Genomic DNA, 19,373 nt, shown 5'->3' with positions numbered 1-19,373 from the left:
TGTTCCCATTGGCCAAAGGATCCAGAACCAGAGGACTCCGATTTAAGGTGATTGGCAAAAGAAGCAACAAAGTCATGAGGAAAACTTTTTGATGCAGTGCATGGTTAGGATCTGGAATGCTCTGTTTGAGAGTGTGGCAGAAGCAGATTCAATCGAGGCCTTCAAGAGAGAACTGGTTAATTATCTGAAGAGAAAAGATTACAGGGCTATGGGGAAAAGACAAAGGAGTGGGACTAGGTGAGCTGTTCTTGCAGAGAACTGGCACAGACATGATGGGCGAATGACTTCTTTCTGTGCTGTAACCATTCTATGATATTTGGGTCCAATCCCATCTTCTGGACCCTGCACAGACTGCAAGATTTTAATACAATTTTGGATGAGTGATTTCTAGGCTCCTATGTTTTTATGTACTGTATATTTTCAGTAAAACTTTATAAAAAGGTATATCAAGTCGACCCCAAATTTCCTTGCGGCGAGTGGTGTACCACTGGTGGCAAACCAGGGGCTGATGTCCAGTAATCCTAACATGGCAGAGGCAGAAAATGGGTTGAGACTTTGTTGTGGTGAGTCTGCACCCTGAAGGTAAGACCACACAATTTTCTGTGGGAGCATGGGTCGGAAGAAATTCTATTTACCACCTGGAAGCCTGGCATTTAACAAGGAGGGATGACTTCATTTGCCAGAGTCCCTGCTGCTCTCATCCTGTAACTCAATTATACTGGATGCAGGTAAAATATCCACATCTAAACAAAAGAGATGCGGATGTTAGGCCCATATTAATGCTCCATCTTGGATCATGGTCTGAAATACCCAGGCTCTCCTGATAAAGGAAGCATTTCACAATTACTTGATGTTTTAAGCCAGTCCGGCAGACTTTGCTCTCAAGCTGCTTTCTATTGGTGCATTTGCCTCACTCCAATGGGAGTCCAAGATATGCCTATACTGGTGGAGGTGCCTGACTGTTTTAGTCAAATTGTCTGATCCCATTTCAAACTTCAGAATTCTAGTGGGATCAGGATCTCTTAACTAATACGATCCTTGATATTTGTGATAGAGGAATAGGATTGCAGATATTCAGGGCTGTAAGGAGATACATGTGCAACTTATGACAGATGTATTCTCATCTGTTTAAGTATTTCCTTTGATTGCCACAACCATTCCTACATTTCTCCTGTTGTCAGATCAAGTCTAATCATTCAAACAGAACAACTTACAGCCTTGCTACACATTATTCTTGTTTGCCCTTACCAAATCCTGTGAGATATTATCAGCTCTGTAAATCCCTGAAATACATTATATAATGTAAATGTCCAAGAATTGCGAATTTATTGCACTATTCTTGTACATCTACACTATATGGACAGTTACCTCTTCACATCATATTTCATCCAGAGTCTAACCAAACTTTTCTTTCTCCATCTCTTGTGTTTCTCCTCAGTGCCACCAGAGGCCCAGTAATGTCAGACGTGGTTGGCTCCTCCAATGGTACAAAAGGCTTATGGGACGTGAAGGATCTCCTCTCTTCTCTCATATAAGGCTGGTCCTGGGAAGGGGGTCCAGGGATGTGAAGTTATTTGTGGGAGGGGGTCCTCCATGGGCAACAGATTGTCCATGGAAAAGAGACCCCTCCCACTCCGCCCAGGCCCAGAGGGCGGGTGCCTTATAGTACTCGGCGACCTCCCCGCATGGCGGAGGCAACCCGGCGTTAGTTAAATCCCAGTGGCGGGGGGAAAGGCCTCCAGTGGCTGTCATTAGGCCACTTGAGGGCCTCAATTGGCCATCATTGGCCTAACCTGCCCTTAACAAAATCGCTTGGCGACAGGCCTCTGGCCCACCTCCGTTGCAATTCTGTTAGCCCCAGGGGGCCTATAAAATCCAGCTCCTTGTCTCCAGACTGTAAACTGCGTGCTTTAGCTGTTCTATCCACTTGGGTTTTCATCAATTACTGAGAAATCTTGAGATGTTCTCTCGCCATCTCATATGCTTTTGTGAGTCTCTTCCTGGGCTAAAAATCTCTCCTTAATGAGTTTAAGGGGGACCCCTAACATCATGCCTCTAGACCAATTCAAATGGACAGAAACCAGTGGACTCATTTGGTGTGTCCCTGGTTGGAAATAATCCCAGTCCTAATCCCAATCCCAATCTTGAGGATACTCAAAACAATAAGCCTTTATCATACTTTTTAGGGTTTGGTGATCGCTTTCCATAGTACTTTGTGACTGTAGGTGATAAGTGGACAATTTGAGCTGTTTCACTCCCAAATTACTCATGACCTCTTGAAATACCCCTGACATGAAATTTGACCCCTGATCTGACTGAATTTCTTTTGGCAATCCATATCTAGTGAAAAACTGAATTAACCCCTCAATCACAACTTTCACTGTGATCTTTCTTAAAGTTATTGCCTCTGCAAACCTAGTGGACAAATCCATGATGGTTAGGAGAAACTTGTGACCTGACTTAGTTGTGAGTAAGGGTCTGACACAACCCACAATTACCTTACTAAAATGTTCCTCAAAAGCAGGTATCGGGATCAATGGGTCTGGCTTAATCAAAGGCTCTGGCTTCCCAACTACCAGACATGTAGGGTAAGTTCTGCAAAATTCAACCACATCTTTATGCAAGCCTGGCCAATAAAAATGCTGTCTTATTCTTGCCTGAGTCTTTCAAATACCCACATGACCTGCCACTGGGATCTCATGGCAATTCTCTAAATTTCAACTAGACCCATTAAATTTATTGGTGATTATCTGATGTTTATGGCCTCTTGTTTTGCCCTCCCCCACAAGAAACATCGCTGTATCTACCCTAGCAAACCCTTTCATAATCTTAAGGACTTCAATCAGATCAACTCTCAACCTTCTACTAGAGAAAATAAGTCAGTCAGAAGCTAGGAATCCTGCGGCAAGTAACTCAGCACCTGTCTCCCAATGCCTGTCTACCATCTACATGGCACAAGTCTGGAGTGTGATGGAATACTCTCCACTTGCTTGGATGGGTACAGCTCCAACAAATCTCAAGAAGCTTGACACCATCCAGGATAAAGCAGTTCGCTTGATTGGCAACCCCATCCATAAACATTTACTCCCTCCACCACCGACGCACAGTGGCAGCAGTGTGTACCATCTACAAGATGCACTGCAGCAACGCACCAAGGCTCCTTAGATAGCACCTTGCAAACCCGTGATTACTACCACCTAGAAGGACAAGGGCAACAAATGGATGGGAACACCACCACCTGCAGGTTCCCCTCCAAGCCATGCACCATCCTGACTTGGAACCATATCACCATTCCTTCACTGTTGCTGGGTCAAAATCCTGGAACTCCCTTCCTAACAGCACTGTTGGTGTACCCATGGACTGCAGCAGTTCAAGAAGGCAGCTCACCACCACCTTCTCAAGGGCAATTAGGGATGGGTAATAAATGCTGGCCTAGCCAGCAGCGCCCACATCCCATGAATGAATAAAAATAAAATCCTCATCAGCGGGCCTCTAGGGAGATCTCCACTTTCTCATTAGAATATCATTCTTAATATAATAGTACTCAGGGACCTTTTCAGTTTCTGCCTCAGAACACAAAGTTTGAGCAAACTTCTTAATTCAGAGTCTTCCTGTTGTGCCTCAATCAAAGACGATCTGCAAAACAATTCACCATTGTTAGCCTTGGAGCCTTTTACACCAACATCACCATTTAAATTCTTGAAAAAAGTTTCAGCCAACCAAACACCCAAATTGTCCTCCACAACAACTGAATCCTTCTCATCTTGTTTAATCTTATGATCCTGGGATCTTGTCACTATGCAATCTGGGAATATTCTAGGAAATTCCTTCTGCAAAATTTCAGCTTCAGGAACTTCAACTGGCTTTTCTGAAACTACTGGAGATGCCAATACCTTATCCCCAGCCAAGTCATTCCCTAGCAACAAATTCACCCCTTCACTATCAAATCTAGGACAATTCCTACTGTTAACAGACCGGTGACTAAATCATATTACAAATTAATCTTATGCAATGGAACAGAAAAATAACCCCTCTCAATGCCCCACACCATGACTATTGCATATTTAGCATTGTTTGAGGAAAAGTCTACATCCTTTGCTACCATTAATCACTGAATTTCCCCTATATATCTAAGCAGCACAATTGGCTTGCCTGCTTCATCTGACAAATATGGGGACACCTTATCTCTGAACACAAAACTTCTATAACCTTCAGGGACGTGACTTATTTCATTAGCACACAAGAGAGCACATTTCTGCTCACTGTCCATCATGCCACAAGCCATTGGCTTGTCAGCAGCATCACCTATTGGGGCATTCTTTTCAGGACAGGCTTTCAGTAAACCTACCATAGATACCAGCTTCCCTTTCAACTTCCAGCACTCTGATTTTGTATGCCCTCTTTTATTACAAAAATATCACATTGGTCTTTTGACTCAACCCTAGTCTCCTATCTTTCTTACCACTCTGAAGGGTGCCTGCATTGTTTCCTTTACCCTTTCTCTCACTAAAACCAAATCTCTTCTTATTATCCACCCTCCTATCTTTCCAACTTATTTGCAAGTTTCCCAACTGGGGCTTGTAACTACTGCTTTTGTGGGTTAATTCTTAATCATCTGTTATTTCTGCATTTCTTATTTTACCAACTTTATGTTCTTCCAGGTGGAGTCTTATTCCTGAAAGGATGCTATTTTTAAATTCCTCCATTAGGATTACTTCCCTAAGGCTTTCAAAATCTTGTACATTCTTCATGGACCATTACCAACGATCAAATATAATTCAATTCTCTCCAGCAAATTCCATAACTATAAGGCCCTGTTTCTTTTTAAATTCCTGAATTTTTGCCTGTAAGCCTCTGGTACCAACTCATAAGCATTGAGAACTGCAGTTTTAACCACTTCATAATCATTTGACTGTTCCTCTGAAAGTGTTGAATATACCTGTAATGCTTTTCCCACTAATATACATTGCAATAAAATTGTCCAACTTTCTTTTGGCCATTACAAATTTGTAGCAATTTTTTCAAAGGACACAAAATATATTTCAACTCCTTCCTCACTGAATTTAGGCACTAAGTGAATATTCCTTGCCAAACCAAAACCAAGAGTTAAATTGGATTCATCCTCAAATCTTCCTGTCACTCCCTATTCTCATAATCTAAGCTTTTCTTTGTCCAGTTCAAATTTCCTGGCTTTCCTTTCTCTCTGTAATTCTCTTTCTTTTCCTTTCTCTTGCCTTTCAAGTTCAAGCTTTCTTATTTCAAGTTGTAATTGTCTTTCTCTTTCCTTTTCTTCCCTTTCCAATCACAGCTTCTCTAACTCAATTTTGGCTAGTTCCACTTGAACACTAGCATGCTCTTCTTTCATCAGTTTCAAGCAAGGAACCAATCTTGAATTATCTCCACGTTCCTAGCCCCTGCGCTTATACTAACCCCATGTGTACTGTTATTGTGACCAAATTGACCTTTCTCAACTGCTGCAATATACTGACAGTCAAATCTTCCCTCTTAACAAATTATTGTACATTAATGATGCTTATATTGATTTCCCACTGAACCCAGCCAAAGTAAATGTGAAATCATGTTTGTTTAAACTCTGGAAAATTCCAGTGAACTCGATTTACAGTCTCTGAATTTGTATCCTGGACCTGAGCCAGAAATTTGTTACGACCTCAGCGAAAGCATTAACGTCAAAATACAAGATCTGAGCCCCCCAGACCAATTTCAAGAATTACATGACAAAAATTCATGTTTCAAGACTTTTATTATAACAACTAAACTAAAAGAAATCTTCATTAACTAAATAGTACTTTGTAAGTAGCTGATACCCCAAATTGAAATCTTTGCAGTAAAAAGTCCCAACCTCCTCCCGGTTACAATGGTTTGATTTCCCAGACCTTTCTCAAAGTCAATGTCCTCTTTGCTCACTTCTCTGAGCATTTATGACCTGGACGTCTGTTAATAAGGCGATTCCTGGTGATCCTGTTGGTCTGTTCTTCTCTGCAAACTTCAACTTTCAAAACAGGTTCAAGTCTTCGCAGCCTTTCACTGCATCAGTTTTTTTTCTGCTTTTCAAAAAAAGTTCTCTGTTGTCCTGGTAACCAATATTCCTGTCTTGTCTTTCAGCAAAATAGATATGAAGTCACCTGACTTCTCTGACTTCATTTTAAACTTTCAAAAATCACAGTTTTAAAAACATATTCATGTTACAAAGTCCAGAATTCATAACACCTGAGATGCTAATAAAATGTGAAAATAGGCATGGAATTTCCTCGGAGCTGGTTTCCGTCACACATTTGAGAATATTTTGGCTGTTATGATCAAGTAAGGAGAGGTTGAATGGCTTCCCTCGTTTCCTTCTTTTTTTTAACCACAACAGGTTTAATTCTTTCTTAAAGTGGATGTTCTGGCCAATTCAATAGGTTTTTCATTACTTACTGGATATGATCGTAACAAGAACCAATCAGACATGTTTCCTTGAGTTAACAAAGAAAGAGGTTAACTTTATTGTATCTAAACCAAACAATTAAATTAATAAACAATGTGCAAACTTGCTCTGTCACACACACACTGGAGGTTTATACACGCACACAAATAAGTTACAGAGTGGGGAAAGGAAGATTGGTTGAGTTACAATCCATTAAAAAAGGTATACTGTCTGTGGAGATTGGTGATTCAGCTGGCTTCTAGCTGACTTCGGTGGTCCTGAGGCTTTTAATTTGAAGAGCTGGATTACTGGTTCAGTGAGTCTGTTGGAGATAGCGATGCAGATGATTTCCTCCAATGGGGTTTCTGATTGTAGCCAGAGTATGCAAACATGGTCAGTCAACAGGCAGGATTTGAAAGCTTTCAGCTAGAATGAGGAGAGAGAGAGGGACCGCCACTTCTCCTTTGCTGCAGAGAAAAAGACCAGCTTAAAAACCACAAATGGGGAGGGGCTTGTCACATGACCGGTCTGGTCCAGACTGGAACCAATGTCCTTGGGGGCGCTTTTGCTAACGCTGTTGGGGAGGGTTTAAACTAATGTGGCAGGGGGATGGGAACCAAATGAGGTCAGTGGACAGTAAGGAGGTAGTAACTAAAGCCTGTAAGGAACTAGATAATGAAGTCAGCGTGACTAAGGGAAAGAGTAGACAGGGAGAAGATGATGAACGCAAAGGGACTGGTGGTCTGAGGTGCATTTGTTTTAATGCAAAAAGTGTAGTAAGTAAGGCAGATGAACTTAGGGCCTGGATTAGTACCTGGGAGTATGATGTTATTGCTATTACTGAGACTTGGTTGAGGGAAGGGCATGATTGACAACTAAATATCCCAGGATATCGATGCTTCCGGCGGGATAGAGAGGGAGGTAAAAGGGGTGGAGGAGTTGCATTACTGGTCAAAGAGGATATCACAGCTGTGCTGAAGGAGGGCACTATGGAGGACTCGAGCAGTGAGGCATTATGGGCAGAATTCAGAAATAGGAAGGGTGCGGTAACAATGTTGGGGCTGTACTACAGGCCTCCCAACAGCGAGCGTGAGATAGAGGTACAAATATGTAAACAGATTATGGAAAGATGTAGGAGCAACAGGGTGGTGGTGATAGGAGATGTTAATTTTCCCAACATTGACTGGGATTCACTTAGTGTTAGAGGTCTAGATGGAGCAGAATTTGTAAGGAGCATCCAGGAGGGTTTTCTAGAGCAGTATGTAAATCGTCCAACTCGGGAAGGGGCCATACTGGACCTGGTGTTGGGGAATGAGCCCGGCCAGGTGGTTGAAGTTTCAGTAGGGGACTACTTTGGGAATAGTGATCACAATTCCGTAAGTTTTAGAATACTCATGGACAAAGATGTGAGTGGTCCCAAAGGAAGAGTGCTAAATTGGGGGAAGGCTAACTATACCAAAATTCGGCAGGAGCTGGGGAATGTAGATTGGGAGCAGCTGTTTGAAGGTAAATCCACATTTGATATGTGGGAGGCTTTTAAAGAGAGGTTGATTAGCGTGCAGGAGAAACATGTTCCTGTGAAAATGAGGGATAGAAATGGCAAGATTAGGGAACCATGGATGTCAGGTGAAATTGTGAGACTAGCTAAGAGGAAAAAGGAAGCATACATAAGGTCTCGGAGGCTGAAGAAAGACAAAGCTTTGAAAGAATATCGGGAATGTAGGACCAATCTGAAACGAGGAATTAAGAGGGCTAAAAGGGGTCATGAAATATCTTTAGCAAACAGGGTTAAGGAAAATCCCAAAGCCTTTTATTCATATAGAAGGAGCAAGAGGGTAACTAGAGAAAGGATTGGCCCACTCAAGGACAAAGGAGGAAAGTTATGCGTGGAGTCAGAGAAAATGGGTGATATTCTAAACGAGTACTTTGCATCGGTATTCACCGAGGAGAGGGACATGACGGATGTTGAGGTTAGGGACAGGTGTTTGATTACTCTAGGTCAAGTCGGCATAAGGAGGGAGGAGGTGTTGGGTATTCTAAAAGGCATTAAGGTGGACAAGTCCCCAGGTCCGGAAGGGATCTATCCCAGGTTACTGTGGGAAGCGAGAGAGGAAATAGCTGGGGCCTTAACAGATATCTTTGCAGCATCCTTAAACACGGGTGAGGTCCCGGAGGACTGGAGAATTGCTAATGTTGTCCCCTTGTTTAAGAAGGGTAGCAGGGAAAATCCAGGTAATTATAGACCGGTGAGCCTGACGTCAGTGGTAGGGAAGCTGCTGGAGAAGATACTGAGGGATAGGATCTATTCCCATTTGGAAGAAAATGGGCTTATCAGTGATAGGCAACATGGTTTTGTGCAGGGAAGGTCATGTCTTACCAACTTAATAGAATTCTTTGAGGAAGTGACAAAGTTGATTGATGAGGGAAGGGCTGTAGATGCCATATACATGGACTTCAGTAAGGCGTTTGATAAGGTTCCCCATGGTAGGCTGATGGAGAAAGTGAAGTCGCATGGGGTCCAGGGTGTACTAGCTAGATGGATAAAGAGCTGGCTGGGCAACAGGAGACAGAGAGTAGCAGTGGAAGGGAGTTTCTCAAAATGGAGACGTGTGACCAGTGGTGTTCCACAGGGATCCGTGCTGGGACCACTGTTGTTTGTGATATACATAAATGATTTGGAGGAAAGTATAGGTGGTCTGATTAGCAAGTTTGCAGACGACACTAAGATTGGTGGAGTAACAGATAGTGAAGGAGACTGTCAGAGAATACAGCAGAATATAAATAGATTGGAGAGTTGGGCAGAGAAATGGCAGATGGAGTTCAATCAGGGCAAATGCGAGGTGATGCATTTTGGAAGATCCAATTCAAGAGTGAACTATACAGTAAATGGAAAAGCCCTGGGGAAAATTGATGTACAGAGAGATTTGGGTGTTCAGGTCCATTGTTCCCTGAAGGTGGCAACGCAGGTCAATAGAGTGGTCAAGAAGGCATACGGCATGCTTTCCTTCACCGGATGGGGTATTGAGTACAAGGGTTGGCAGGTCATGTTACAGTTGTATAAGACTTTGGTTCGGCCACATTTGGAATACTGCTTGCAGTTCTGGTCGCCACATTACCAAAAGGATGTAAATGCTTTGGAGAGGGTGCAGAGGAGGTTCACCAGGGTGTTGCCTGGTATGGAGGGCACTAGCTATGAAGAGAGGTTGAGTAGATTAGGATCATTTTCATTAGAAAGACGGAGGTTGAGGGGGGACCTGATTGAGGTGTACAAAATCATGAGAGGTATAGACAGGGTGGATAGCAAGAAGCTTTTTCCCAGAGTGGGGGATTCAATTACTAGGGGTCACGAGTTCAAAGTGAGAGGGGAAAAGTTTAGGGTGGATATGCGTGGAAAGTTCTTTACGCAGAGGGTGGTGGGTGCCTGGAACGCGTTGCCAGCAGAGGTGGTAGACGCGGGCACGATAGCGTCTTTTAAGATGTATCTAGACAGATACATGAATGGGCAGGAAGCAAAGAGATACAGACCCTTAGAAAATAGGCGACATGTTTAGATAGAGGATCTGGATTGGCGCAGGCTTGGAGGGCCGAAGGGCCTGTTCCTGTGCTGTAATTTTTCTTTGTCTGACAGTCACTCAGTGATTCAAACATAGCAGTTAGCAGTATTTCTTCATCTTGCTGAGAGAACAGGTAGTTCCTTTGAACTTCCTGGGCCTTGGTTCTTGCTGGGGACTTAGCAGACATTTCATCTTTCTCCTCACAGTCCTTTGCAATGTAGGATACAGTGTAGCAAAGGATGACTTTGCTGGCAGCTTGTCTTTTAAAAATGTCTTTAAAAAAAATACAAATTCATATCTCCAGTCAGTGGATTAAAGAAAATTATCATTCAACAAAACACATTGGCATAACACAGCGCTGGTGTGCAAGCAGCACTGAGAAAATGCTGTCCAGCATTCATGCTTATTTAATGAGCAGAAATGCATGTTGCAAAATGCGAATCGTTGCTGTGGTATTCTTATGATTGTTCTTCAGGCAGAAGTACACTCCTCGGGGATATACAGATAGCAATAACTTCTATTGACGAGTCTAACACCTGTGATCCTCAAGGATTTTGATAAACAAATGCTATGTGCCTGGTCCATGCTGTCAATTGGATTCAGAATGCCATACTTCCAAGTTCCAATGAAAGGATTTGCCTTCTAAGTTACTAGTGTTGTTATGAATCCAGATGGAGCAGCTGTGGGTGTCAGTCAGTCAGTGATGTGCAAAGATATTTCCCAAGTTGCTGCTGCATTGCTCTGGAGGATTCCCCTCCTGCATCATGTTTCCAACATTCTGTGAGCTATAAATAATAACCAAGCAGGATATCTTTTGCCAACAAAATTCCTAAATGCAGATCCCGATAACATTGCTTTAGATAAACTTTACTGAATGGTCTCATTCCTCATACATTCTACAGTTGCCTTCCTTAATGTCCTAGATACTGTTGAATGCACTCAGGTAAACATCCTTGCAGTTTTGCTCAATGGACATGTTTACCTCTACAGCAAAAACTTAGAGCTAAAGAGATCATGGAGTAACAAAAAAGCCTTCGGTTCCACTCCTTCCATAATGCATGTATAATTTGCCCTATCATTAACTCCAACTCACTTCTTAAAATTCATACATGCCAACCCAGAAGAATAATAAAAAGCTGCCCAACAGTTGCAAAAATGTTGATGTAAACCTACAAAAAATCGACAACACAGAATGTCTCTGACATGTGAGAACAAGTGTGACCCAAACATCTATCAGCCGTCAATTTTGTTGTAAGTGGTGTGATCTGCCTGGCAGAAACCTTCACCACTGGCCAGTCAGAATATGCAGAGTAATGGGGGTGTTCTCTATTTGAAAAATTCCTGGTAGGCACCCAGCCCTCTATGAGTCATTTTGGGTGCCTGCTATAGTGGGAGCTGGGGGTTCGGAATTATGCCAGAGCCCATTGCTGGACAAAGGCTCCAGCAGTCATTTGGCTAGTGTCTATGAGCCATCTTGTAAAGGCTGCCAATTCCTGAATGATGGCAGCCTTTGTTTTTGGGAGTCCAGGCTAATACCTAGGCCCGAACCACCCAGGTGAACCCCCTTTTTGTTGGCCAGAAGGCAGGTAGGCTTCCTTTCACCCAAAATAATGGGTACCTGTGGATCTCAGGTCAGGCCTAAGGAAACACACATAGAGCCATCGAGTCATTAGGCCATAAAAGGAAGCCAATAAGCCCACCGAGTCCATGCTGTCTGTAGAACAATCCAGTCAGTTCCATTCCCCCGCTCTATCACCATGGTGTTACCACCAAGGCGGGAGGAGACTGTCTTTTTCTAGTTCCACTTCTCCACGGGTCACAACATATATTTAAATGTGTACCCAGTTACCAATGCGGCCAATTATACAACATTATAAAAGGATATCTGGACAGAATATTTGGATATTCTGGACAGAGTAGATAGAGAGAAACTGTTCCCACTCGTAAAAGGATTGAGAACGAGGGGGCACAGATTTAAAGTATTTGGTAAGAGAAGTTAAAGTGACAGGAGGAAAAACTTTTTAACGCAGCGAGTGGTTAAGGTCTGGAATGCATTGCCTGAGAGTGTGGTGGAGGCAGATTCATTTGAGACATTCAAAAGGGAATTATATGGAAAGGAAGAATGTGCAGGGTTCCGGGGAGAAGGCCGGGGAATGGAGCTGAGTGAATTGCTCTTTTGGGGAGCTGGTACGGACACAATGGGCTGAATTGCCTTTTAAAAAAATTCATTCATGGGATGTGGGCATTGCTGGCCAGGCCAGCATTTATTGCCCATCCCTAATTGCCCTTTGAGAAGGTGCTGGTGAGCTGCCTTCTTGAACTGCTGCAGTCCATCTGGGGTAGGTACACCCACAGTGCTGTTAGGAAGGGAGTTCCAGGACAGTGAAGGAACGGCGATATAGTTCCCAGTCAGGATGGTGTATGACTTGGAAGAGAACTTGCAGTGGTGGTGTTCCCATGCATTTGCTGCCCTTGTCCTTCTAGTTGGTAGAGGACGCGGGTTTGGAAGGTGCTGTCTAAGGAGCCTTGGTGTGTTGCTGCAGTGTTTCTTGCTGATGGTACACACTGCAGCCATTGTTCTTCGGTGATGGAGGGAGTGAATGTTTATAGATGGGGTGCCAATCAAGTGGGCTGCTTTGTCCTGGATGGTGTCAAGCTTCTTGAGTGTTGTTGGAGCTGCACCCATCCAGGCAAGTGGGGAGTATTCCATCACACTCCTGACTTGTGCCTTGTAGATGGTGAACAGGCTTTGAGGAGTCAGGAGGTGACTAACTCGCCGCAGGATTCCTAGCCTCTGACCTGCTCTTGTAGCTACGGTATTTATATGGCTACTCCAGTTCAGTTTCTGGTCAATGGTAGCTCCTAGGATGTTGATAGTGGGGGATTCAGCGATGGTAATGCCATTGAATGTCAAGGGGCGATGGTTCGATTCTCTTTTGTTGGAGATGGTCATTGCCTGCACTTGTGGGCGGAACAGTGGTTAGCACTGCAGCCTCACAGCTGCAGGGACCCGTGTTCAATTCTGGGTACTGCCTGTGTGGAGTTTGCAAGTTCTCCCTGTGTCTGCGTGGGTTTCCTCCGGGTGCTCCGGTTTCCTCCCACAAGCCAAAAGACTTGCAGGTTGGTAGGTAAATTGGCCATTATAAATTGTCACTAGTATAGGTAGGTGGTAGGGAAATATAGGGACAGGTGGGGATGTTTGGTAGGAATATGGGATTAGTGTAGGATTAGTATAAATGGGTGGTTGATGGTCGGCACAGACTCGGTGGGCCGAAGGGCCTGTTTCAGTGCTGTATCTCTAATCGAATGTTACTTGCCACTTATCAGCCCAAGCCTTGATGTTGTCCAAGTCTTGCTGCATTTCAACATGGACTGCTTCAGTATCTGAGGAGTCACGAATGGTGCTGAACATTGTGCAATCATCAGTGAACATCCCCACTTCTGACCTTATGATCGAAGGAAGGTCATTGATGAAGCAGCTGAAGGTTGGGCCTAGGACACTACCCTGAGGAACTCCTGCAGTGATGTCCTGGAGTTCAGATGATTGACCTCCAACAACCACAACCATCTTCCTTTGCGCTAGGTATGACTCCAACCAGCGGAGGGTTTACCCCCTGATTCCCATTGACCTCAGTTTTGCCAGGGCTCCTTGATGCCATACTCAGTCAAATGCTGCCTTGATGTCAAGGGAAGTCACTCTCACCTCACCTCTTGAGTTCAGCTCTTTTGTCCATGTTTGAACCAAGGGCTGTAATGAGGTCAGGAGCTGAGTGGCCCTGGCGGAACCCAAACTGAGTGTCACTGAGCAGGTTATTGCTAAGCAAGCGCCGCTTGATGGCACTGTTGATGACACCTTCCATCACTTTACTGATAATTGAGAGTAGGCTGATGGGGCGGGTTGGACTTGTCCTGCTTTTTGTGTACAGGACATACCTGGGCAATTTTCCACATTGCTGGGTAGATGTTGGTGTTGTAACTGTAGATTGTTGCAAATGCTTCTGCTTCATCTTTCGCACTGATGTGCTGGGCTCCTCCATCATTGAGGATGGGGATATTTGTGGAGCCACCTCCTCCAGTTAGTTGTTTAATTGTCCACCACCATTCGCGGCTGGATGTGGCAGGACTGCAGAGTTTAGATCTGATCCGTTGGTTATGGGATCGCTTAGCTCTGTCTATCGCATGCTGCTTATGCAGTTTGGCACGCAGATAGTCCTGTGCTGTAGCTGCACCAGGTTGACACCTCATTTTGAGGTATGCCTGGTGCTGCTCCTGGCATGCTCTCCTGCACTCTTCATTGAACCAGGGTTGGTCTCCTGGCTTGATGGTAATGGTAGAGTGGGGGATATGCTGGGCCATGAGACTACAGATTGTGGTTGAGTACAATTCTACTGCTGCTGATGGCCCACAGCGCCTGATGGATGCCCAGTTTTGCATTGCTAAATCTGTTCAAAGTCTATCCCGTATAGCACGATGGTAGTGCCACACAACACGATGGACGGTATCCTCAATGTGAAGGTGGGACTTCGTCTCCACAAGGACTGTGCAGTGGTCACTCTAGCAATACTGTCATGGACAGATGCATCTGCGGCAGGCAGATTGGTGAGGACGAGGTCAAGTATGTTTTCCCCTCTTGGTTCCCTCACCACCTGCCGCAGGCCCAGTCTAGCAGCTATGTCCTTTTGGACTCGGCCAGCTCGGTCAGTAGTGGTGCTACCGAGCCACTCTTGGTGATGGCCATTGAAGTCCCCCACCCAGAGTACATTCTGTGCCCTTGCCACCCTCAGTGCTTCCTCCAAGTGCTGTTCAACATGGAGGAGTACTGACTCATCAGCTGAGGGAGGGCGGTAGGTGGTAATAAGCAGGAGATTTCCTTGTCCATGTTTGACCTGATGCCATGAGACTTCATGGGGTCCAGAGTCGATGTTGAAGACTCCCAGGGCAACTCCCTCCCTACTGTATACCACTGTGCCGCCACTTCTGCCGGTGGGACAGGACATACCCGGGGATGCTATTCAATGAATGGCCTGACACTGGGAAGTTCTGAGGAACAAAGGGACCTTGGCGTGTTTGTCCATAGATCTCTGAAGGCAGAAGGGCAGGTTAACAGGGTGGTAAAAAAGACATATGGGACACTGCCTTTATCAATCGAGGCATAGATTACAAAAGCAAGGAGGTCATGTTGGAGTTGTACAGAACTTTGGTAAGGCCACAGCTGGAGTACTGTGTGCAATTCTGGTCGCCACATTATGGGAAGGATGTGATTGCATGGGAGGGGGTGCAGAGGTGATTCACCAGGATGTTGCTTGGGATGAAACATTTAAGCTATGAAGAGAGGTTGGATAGGCTTGGGTTGTTTTTGCTGGAGCAGAGAAGACTGAGCTGTACAAGATTATGAGGGGCATGGACAGGGTGGATAGGGAGCAGCTGTTCCCCTTAGTTGAAGGATCAGTTCAAGGGGTCACTAGTTTAAGGTGAGGGGTGGGAGGTTTAAGGGGGATCTGAGGAAGAACTATTTTACCCAGAGGGTGGTGAGGTCTGGAATGCCCTGCCTTGGAGGGTGGTCGAGGCATGTTGCCTCACATCCTTTAAAAAGTACCTAGATGAGCACTTGGCCCATAGCCTTGAATGTTATGACGTGCCAAGTGCTGGCAAATGGGATTAAGTAGACAGGTCAGGTGTTTTAATGCATCGGTGCAGACTCGATCCCATCATTAATAGTGCATCTACGGTGTGCCCTTTCTTCTTTTCTAGCTCTATAACCCATTCCAACAATTCAATATCTGCAGTCACAATATTCTCTTAGCACCTTGCAACAAACCAGTCAGTGGACTCATCTTGTCTTTGCCGGTAGGTCATAAGCTCAAGCCTATGTACTCGGAAATTTACATTTACCTTCAGTTGTTGCTCCAGGAATGTCCATAGCTTGCTAGGGTCCTTCCGATCATCAGTTGATAATCCTGATGTATTGATCTATTGCAAGCACTTGTTGCCCAGTGTGATCTTAATTTTGGTAGCTTGTTTCTCTGGTTTGCTCACTTCTTGGTCCAGGAAACACAATTCCATTTGCTGTTGGAACAGTTTAAATTCAGACGCTATGTCTAATGCCTTTCAGCCCATAACTAGATACCTGAAAGCCATTGCCTTAATGATCTTACTAATTTTTAAAATAAATATAGGGCTTTGTACAGGTTTTCTTTTTCACAGGCACACTTCATGTTTCCTTTTTAAGACAGATTCATTTTTTTTTTTGCAGGCTTGACCCTTTTAAGAGTGAGGGACTACAGCTTTTGTTATTTACACAGCTTTTTTTTAAAAATCAAGTGATCAGCTCATTGTTTACACAACTGTTCAATTTTTAAAATTCAGAGAGCCAGTATTTTATAAACTGAGAGAGAATTTTTTAAGAGAACTGCAGCTTGCAGTATCGGCAGCTGCCACAACTAACCTTTTATTTTGTGTTGGAACTCTGGTGGCACTGTTGGGTTCTTCTCGCTCATTTTGCCTTAGTCCTCACCCACAAAGCAAAAAAACCCCAGGAAAAACTAAAACAGTAATGGCTTCAGCTACTGCTTTTCAAATTTTTTGACTCACTGCCCGATTAGGTGAAAGCTCTAACCTCCTGGCAAAATGCCTGCTGTTCTCAGAGTTTCAACACTTCCCAGAGTCCTGTCTGTCGCTGAGCTGGTTGCATTGTTGTGGGGTCTCCTGCTTGTTCTTCAGCCACTCCAGGTAGGCAATCAGCTGTTCTTTGATTGCTCTTGGTGTGTTCTTCAGGAAAAATCAAACATTGACACAATGAAATATTTGGTGGTCTTCAGAAAAAATATATCCCAAATGTTGCCACTATGTAATATTACTTGTTCCTTTTGTATGTGAACTATTGTAAGATTCACAGCACTACAAGTAATATCCAAAGAAAACATAGATTTTATTATATTTAACTAGAATATATATATATATATAAAACACTTACTGCACAAGCACATCTACACATATCTCACTCTGTTGGGCCCCAATCACAACTAACTGGTCATATGTGGTGGAACATCACTTCCTGTGATGACCTTCACTTACAGCTATTAAGGCAGTCCTCTCTTAAGGTCATCCCACAGCACTCTTCTCTTCCAATCCAGTTCAGCTGGTACTCTTCTTCCACTGTCCCCAGTGAAAACAGTACTCTTGGCTCCCCTTGTCCCAACCATAGTTCAAGCTTCCACTCTTTCCTTCATTCCAACTTCATTCCGGTACTCTCCCTCCCCGCTCTGTCTCAGTTAATGCTGGCATTCTCCTTCATCCCCACACCAATGTGCTGCTCTCATCTTTTGCCCTCCTCCCCCCAAAGGAAAAGGAATACTCTCGGTTACAGCCCTATCCCCTTAATTTCCATTGGGGTTCTCCTTCCTTCTATTGTTATCCATTTTCCTGTCTTTTGCTACCATTCATCCCTCTTTTCTTCTCATGCCATCTATGCTACTCACCTCCCTTTGCCAGCAATTCTCCTTTTTACCCTTAAGCAGGTTCAACTTTTGTCACTGAAACAATTACTCTGGTAGATGAAGGCAATAAATCAGTGAAATTACCATATAAATACAAGTTCCGACCTAAGCTAAATTAATGCAGAATTATGCTGTTGTGTAATTTAAAAATGCTTTTGTTAATATTGATACATTACTACACAAATGTTGAAGTCTGATTTTATCGACTACAGCCAGTTGGAGTTACACACCATAATCACTGGCTGTAGCTAGTCTGCAGTGCAGGAAACAGTACAGAGGAATCATTTCCATATGTTGAGATTCTCTCCATTTTCTTGGAACCAATAAATGTTAATATAGTGCATTAATCAATATCACTAATTTGTAGACTCCCCAGAAAAAAATGGTTGCAATTGCAGAATGTGATCACTGGCAAATATTGTGTCATATCCCATAAAATAAAAACAGAGGTTGACTTAACCAATTAGCATACACCAATAGTCCTAATAATAAAATGATGAACTCTCAGTATGCAACCCCCTGTGCCTCCCACACAACATAGCGAAAACCGACTGAATCCCATGTAATAAAAACAGACTTTGACTGATTCAGTCATGGTAAAGCAATGGCCCTGACCATTGGCCTGTTTTCTGTGGGGTTTTTTGTTAACAAAATCAAGTTCCTGAAAGCTCCCTTGGGAAAATTAACCTCAGTCATCATTTTGATTGCCAATTGTCACATTTTTCCAAAAACAAAGGAATATATGGCCCCAGTACAACTTGCAGCTGCACCCTCAAGATGGAGGAATAATAGAAAGGAGAGTTCGCAGAATTTATGAGCACAATTGTATTTTCAGCTTATTAACATGATGCATCATATTAACTAAATCATGCTAATTTCCACACTTACATGTGCAAAATGGTGCAAAATCCGATATACCAATGTATGAATCTCTTCTGTGACCTCATTTACACTGACAAGCACCCAGAGAAAATTGAATTTGTTTTCATCTACTTGGAAGTTGTTAAAGTAGCTGCATAGCTTAATGTCTACCTGCGACATGAGTCCATGCAATTCAGTTGACAATCTGCTGTTTCTGTTCTGCATATATACTGACATTGAAATAGTTTGAGAAGGAAAGGAAATAAGAGGTGATATTCCTGTTAAAGTCTTTCATGTTATTTATCTATGCTACTCTTGATGTCTAGAGAGTTGTATTCAAAATTAGCTCAGAGGAAACAAGAGATGGGTCTTGAAGTTCTTTTGGGCCTCCTTATCTCGAGAGACAATGGATACGCGCCTGGAGGTGGTCAGTGGTTTGTGAAGCAGCGCTTGGAGTGGCTATAAAGGCCAATTCTGGAGTGACAGGCTCTTCCACAGGTGCTGCAGAGAAATTTGTTTGTTGGGGCTGTTGCACAGTTGGCTCTCCCCTTGCGCCTCTGTCTTTTTTCCTGCCAACTACTAAGTCTCTTCGACTCGCCACAATTTAGCCCTGTCTTTATGGCTGCCCGCCAGCTCTGGCGAATGCTGGCAACTGACTCCCACGACTTGTGATCAATGTCACACGATTTCATGTCGCGTTTGCAGACGTCTTTATAACGGAGACATGGACGGCCGGTGGGTCTGATACCAGTGGCGAGCTCGCTGTACAATGTGTCTTTGGGGATCCTGCCATCTTCCATGCGGCTCACATGGCCAAGCCATCTCAAGTGCCGCTAATCAAGCCAGGAGAAAATGTTAGGAAAATAAAATATGTAGTTTCTTCACATCCTGTGAGCACAGTGACGAAAATAAAATATGTAGTTTCTTCACATCCTGTGTGCACAGTGACGAAAATCATGGTCTTAAGGGCATAGAGTTTGAGCAGTTACTGTGGGGGGAAAAGTTAAAATTAAAGCTGGATGTTGTAGTAGGATGAAG

This window comes from Heterodontus francisci, chromosome 6 (genome assembly GCF_036365525.1).
Source record: "Heterodontus francisci isolate sHetFra1 chromosome 6, sHetFra1.hap1, whole genome shotgun sequence".
Lineage (NCBI taxonomy): Eukaryota > Metazoa > Chordata > Chondrichthyes > Heterodontiformes > Heterodontidae > Heterodontus > Heterodontus francisci.
Note: the sequence above shows the minus strand (reverse complement) of the source record.